At 36.0% G+C, this 6,179-nt stretch overlaps 1 protein-coding gene and 1 long non-coding RNA gene across 2 annotated transcripts in view; both read left to right on the forward strand.

Annotated features, from left to right (window-relative positions):
* LOC138962363 (uncharacterized) overlaps positions 1-6,179 on the forward strand; it is a 32,941-nt gene that overhangs the window by 14,811 nt on the left and 11,951 nt on the right. The gene's annotated exons all lie outside the window — the stretch shown is intronic.
* On the forward strand, positions 161-6,018 carry LOC138962371 (uncharacterized). Its single transcript, XR_011454492.1, has 2 exons — positions 161-1,478; positions 1,512-6,018. It is a non-coding gene; the product is annotated as an uncharacterized lncRNA (long non-coding RNA).

The following is a 6,179-nucleotide window of genomic DNA, read 5'->3' on the forward strand; positions in this document are numbered from 1 at the left end:
ATTGGTGAAAACGTGAAGGCTTGTTTTGGTTATTTTTTTCATATTTGTTTGTGTATATATATATATATATATATATATATATATATATATATATATATATATATATATATATATATATATATATATATATATATATATATATATATATATATATAGAGAGAGAGAGAGAGAGAGAGAGAGAATTTCGTGTTTATATTTTTTCTTTAAATATACTTCTTTTTGATGTGTAAAGCCCCACTCCGCCTAACAGGAGGTTTACAAAATGAGTAAAACTTTTCACGAAAAAGTCATACCAACCCGATGAAACACAGGTTATAGGGCCTTCACCACTATTTTACGACTGACTCATGCCGGTCTCTTGCGTGGCTAATTAGTACATGTAAACCATACACGCGCTTCAATTGTGTATTCTAGGCTACCGCAGTCGTTAGCGTATTGTGTGTAACTGCCATCTGTCAAGTCTGCTCTAGTCGTATTGCTTACCTTTGGCTTCGAAAAAAATGCAGCAATTTTTTAAATCTTAGTAGGAATTTGGTTGAAGAACAAATCAGATGTAAAGCTGAACAACTGCACGTGGAGCCTTACCAATCCAGTTAAAGTAATTTCTGCCCCTTGATCACAATACAACGTCCGCTTTTGAACAGCAAACGCAGGGCCCTCGGCTGGTATGACGTTAATAAATGCGACACTCAGTATTCAACGCTCCAAACACATCAGGTACGTGAATATCACAAATGTCCCTCTTTCCCGGCCAATATTCCGACTTCTTCCATCGACCTATTAAAAGTTCCGTAAACCGCCATAACGAGGCCTCCGAAAGTATTGGGTGCAAAATACAACATTCTTTGAACAATACTCGCCATCCAGGGAGAGCAGCCCTAATGTATCCTTAGCGGATTATGACTTTATTCAGTTATTCTGCAGAAAAGACAAATGCTGGAGAAAAACCGTTCTTTTCTGCAGCATTTCTGCATAATGTCATCTTTCGCCGAAGCAGCGTTTTTTTTTCTGCAGCAAAACATTTTACTGCAGTAAAATTGAAATCAAGAACGCTGCAGTAAAACGGTGCTGTTGTTTTACTGCAGAAAACCTGTTTACATTTTTTTCTGCAGCATTTTGTACTGGCTCTTGGCGGATTATGACATTATTCAGTTTTTCTGGAGAAAAACCGAAATGCTGGAGAAAAACTGGCTTTTCTGCAGCATTTCTGCATAATGTCATCTTTCGCCGAAGCAACGTTTTTTACTGCAGTTTTTCTGAAGCATAATGTTTTATTTGGTTTTCTGCAGCAATATTGCGATTAACTTTTTCTTTAGAATAGTCTGTGACAGTTTTTCTGGAGAAAAACGAACGACCTTGTAAAGTAGCGTTTGTATTCGTCGCCCCCTGGGATAGTATAATAGTTTGTTCCGCAGTGTACCAATCAGAAGGCGGGTAGCATAAGGGCATTATATTCAACTTCACAATGGCGGCCGAACGTGAACAATTTCTGAAGCAAATCGAACACGAAGTGGACTACTGCGTTCGTCTGGGAAAATGTGACAATGTTGCTGACAGGTGCCATTGTTTAATTTGAAACTTTGAACTTCCGGCGGAAAGGAAGTCAGACAGACAAAATACATTCGTGTCACGCACAACTATTGGTAATTCTGGATGAGTCCATCTCTCGACAGAGGAGCGCTCTCGTGCTCCAACATTATAATGATCCAGTACAAAATGCTGCAGAAAAAGTGTAAACAGGTTTTCTGCAGTAAAACAACAGCACCGTTTTACTGCAGCATTCTTGATTTCAATTTTACTGCAGTAAAATGTTTTGCTCCAGAAAAACCCGTTGCTTCGGCGAAAGATGACATTATGCAGAAATGCTGCAGAAAAGACAGTTTTTCTCCAGCATTTCTGTTTTTCTGCAGAATAACTGAATAATGCCAAAATGCTGAAGAAAAAGTGTAAACAGTTTTTCTCCAGTAAAACAACATCACCGTTTTACTGCAGAATTCTTGATTTCAATTTTACTACAGTAAAACTGTTTTACTGCAGAAAAAAACGTTGCTCTCGCGAAAGATGACATTATGCAGAAATGCTGCAGAAACAAACAGTTTTTCTTCAGCATTTCTGTTTTTCTGCAGAATAACTGAATAAAGTCATAATCCGCTAAGGATACTAATGCTCTCTGGCGGGAAGTGTTCAAACGAAACGATTTTTGCAATGTATGTAATCGCCTCGGGGTGTCTGTGGCCTAAAACTGGTGGTTTACGGGAGGCGGAGGGTGCCTTTAAGATGTCACCAAAAAAAAAAGAGAGAGAGAGAGAGAGGGAGAGAGAGAGAGAGAGAGAGAGAGAGAGACAGAGAGAGAGAGAGAGGGTGATAGAGAGGGAGAGAGAGAGAGACAGAGAGAGAGAGACAGAGAGAGAGAGAGAGAGAGAGAGAGAGAGAGAGAGAGAGAGAGAGAGAGAGAGAGAGAGAGAGAGAGAGAGAGAGAGAGAGAGAGAGAGAGAGAGAGAGAGAGAGAGAGAGAGAGAGAGAGAGATTCATATTTATATTGACGTCTTGAATGCGTTTATTTGGATGTGTAAAATGCTCTGAAATATTTTGTGTATAACGGTTTTACAAATTTGATCATTAAGTTAATTTGAACAACACCGGTGCCATATATACTTTCTCTTTTGGAAACTTGATGTACAAATGAATGTGCATAGTAAGAAACATTACCAATGTACATGGAGAGAGAGAGATAATTGAATTGAATTGAATTTAACTTTATTTGACAAGGATTAAGATTTAAGGCTACGCCTTTTCTTACAATCTGTCCTTGGGAAGCACAGACACACAATGATAAAATTAAAAAATTAAAAATTAAAAAGTTAAAAAGTTAACAACGAACGGAGGTCGGAAAACTTGAACACGTGATGATAAAGATGACGATGACGACGAAGATGATGATGATGATGATGATGATGATGACGAGGATGAAGATGAGGCATGAAGAGCATACATATGTGGTTATTCATAAAATCAAATGCATACTATGCAGGTAATTATAAGTACAAGCTGGTAGCAATCGAACATGTAGCAATAGTACAACAAAAATATGTTCAGAATATACAATGCACAGCATATCTTTGACGTAATACTAAGTGTGGTAAATCAAAACGCGTTAAACTACTCAGACATTAAGTGTTTTTTACACATTGTTTAAAACTTTTTATTGACTTTAAGTGCTTAAAGTATGATGGAAGTGAATTCCAAACTGATGTACCCGAAAAAGCAAGACTGGTCTTGTAAAGGTCAATTCGTGGAATCGGTGGGATCAAGTTGACCGACCCATATCTGTCGGTAGCTTTATTAAATAATGATGTATAGAGAGAGAGAGAGAGAGAGAGAGAGAGAGAGAGAGAGAGAGAGAGAGAGAGAGAGAGAGAGAGAGAGAGAGAGAGAGAGAGAGAGAGAGGGTGCAGAGAGAGAGAGAGAGAGAGAGAGAGAGAGAGAGAGAGAGAGAGAGAGAGAGAGAGAGAGAGAGAGAGAGAGAGAGAGAGAGAGAGAGAGAGAGAGAGATTCATGTTTATACGGACGTCTTTAATGGCTTCTATGAATGTTTAAAATGCTCTGGTATACGTTTTAATAATGTTTTTACAATTTTGATTATAATGATTTATTGAAGAACACCGCAGCCATACTTTCTGTCTTTTAAGCTAGTTGTAAATTAGGGCAGAATACATATCGTTCATAGTCGCAGCTAGACGCTTAGCAAAATCTTGCTCTTTGTGATGATAAATAATCATGAATTTAGAATGACACACGTAGGAAACATTGTGATGAAACATTTTATAATTTTGTTTGGAAAAAAAGTTGAAGATTTTGGGTGTATATTTTTGTAATGATAAGAGTGCTTCTTTGGTAGAAGATAACTATACTGGAAGAATAAGGAATATTAAGCGATTGATTTGTGCATGGGAGAAGCGAAATTTGAGCATTGTAGGGAAAATATGTATTGTGAAAACGTTTTTAATTTCACAATTTGTGTATATTATGCAAGCGTTTGTATTACCTGACTGTGTTTTGAATGAAGTCAATACCTTATTGTTTAGATTTTTGTGGCGAAAAAGAGATTGTAATCGGAAGGCCTTTGAAAAGGTGAAAAGAAGCGTTTTATGTTTTGAAATTGATAAAGGTGGTTTAAAAATGATCGATATTAGGCAAATGCACATTTCTTTTTTATTACAATGGGTTTCACAACTAACTACATCAAATGAAAATGATAATTGGAGTTTCACTCCAAAGATGATGTATTTGTGTTTTGGAAAGCATTTTGAATGTTTCTTATCGAATGTAAACAGTGCAAGATTTAAAGGGTTAGACCAAGTGAAATCTCACTATTGGAAAGCAGTATTAAAATATTGGCTGGATAATAACCACTACGATCGAGGGACAGTCGGGCCGACTTTATTATGGAATAATGCATGCATAACGTATAGTGGCAAAGTTTTATTTTTTGAAAGTTGGATACAACGAGGTGTATTGGTACATTGTACGTTCGGGAGACATATTATCATATCATGATATATGTGATTTGATTGGATATTCGCCAAACCGAATTCTTGAATATAATGTTGTAAAAGCTGCTGTGTCATTATTTATGAGGAAAAATGTTGTAAATATGACTGATGATGTTTGTATTACCTTACCACTGTTTAACGCCAAAAATGTGTCAAGTGCCAGAGAATATAGGAAAGAGATTATTAATATGAAAACAGATGTACCATGTTCCGGAGGATTTTGGAAGAGAAAGTTTAATGTAGAAATTGATGAACGATCTTGGATAGTTGCCTATCAGTCAACACAAGAGACTAGATTAAGAGTTTTACACTGGAAAATTATGCACAACATTTATCCGACCAACATTCTCCTGTGTAAAATGAAAGTAACGGAAAGTAATAAATGTAATTACTGTTGTGATGTAACTGATTTCATTAAACACTTCTTTTTTGAATGCCCGGTTGTATACAAATTCTGGAAGTTTATTGAAGAATTTATTTTTCGTACTTTAGAAATTAAGATTGTTTGTGAAGTTAGTGATGTTTTATTTGGTATGCATTTTGTAATGGTGAAAAAGGCAACTATGTATAAATGGAACCACATTATCTTAATCGGAAAGATGTGCGTTAGTATATATAAAAAAAACAAATTCGTTTTTACCGTTGGCGTTGGATAGTATTTTTAATAGGCAGTTACACATAAGAAGCATTTGTGTGTGAATGTTCAAAGAACAAAACGTTAAAAAAGTTAGCTTGTTGTACTCGATAAGTTGTATTTAATTCATTGTATGAGATATTGTTATTGTAGTTATCTATTTGAATAAAATTGTTAAAAAAAAGAAAAAAAAGAAAAGAATGACACACGTTGATCCTATGCATTTGTTGTTGGTCATTCTAAATAATTCTTTGTGATGATAAATCAACTTAATATAGAATGGAAAACAACAAATGCATAGGATCGACGTTTGTCCAAATATGACATGTAACTTGTTGTTCGTTTGTAGGCAAAATAAATGGAATAGTGCGAGAGATTTACAGTAATTCACTCATGTATATCGTCAAAGACAGAGAGACGGACGGACGGACGGACGGACGGACGGACGGGCGGACAGGACAAATTGGTGCGAACGAGAACGTTCAATAATGTAAACAAGTGTTTGGTTTCGTTTGTTTGCTACAGTTGTTTCTGTTTTCTTGCTTGATACTTTTCAATTGCAGGTTCTAGTCCGTTGTATCATTAGGCATATCAACAGGTCCAGTTACTTACAAAAAAGAAAAGTCATGTTGATATGAATATCAATATCTAGTGTACAAGGTAGCGAAAGTAAGCAATGTAACATTTGATCATAATCGTGAACCGTTTCAAGTAATTCTGTGTAATTGCTCTATAATTTAGTTTTTGTTTGCAAATTATGAGCTTCTCAAAAATCACGTCGTAGGAGTAACTGTGGTTATCGGATGAATAAAATGTTGATTTATATCAAAACATTGTTTGTGTTTTGTTTTGCTGGAGAATGAATAACAAGCAGCGAGCATATTCCAAATCATAAAAGTAGCATCTGTGCATTATGTGGTTGTGGTTGTGGTTGTGAGTGCGTGTGTGTGTGTGTGTGTGCGTGCGTGTGTGCATTCATCTGTGTGCTTATT

This window comes from Littorina saxatilis, linkage group LG3 (assembly GCF_037325665.1).
Source record: "Littorina saxatilis isolate snail1 linkage group LG3, US_GU_Lsax_2.0, whole genome shotgun sequence".
Lineage (NCBI taxonomy): Eukaryota > Metazoa > Mollusca > Gastropoda > Littorinimorpha > Littorinidae > Littorina > Littorina saxatilis.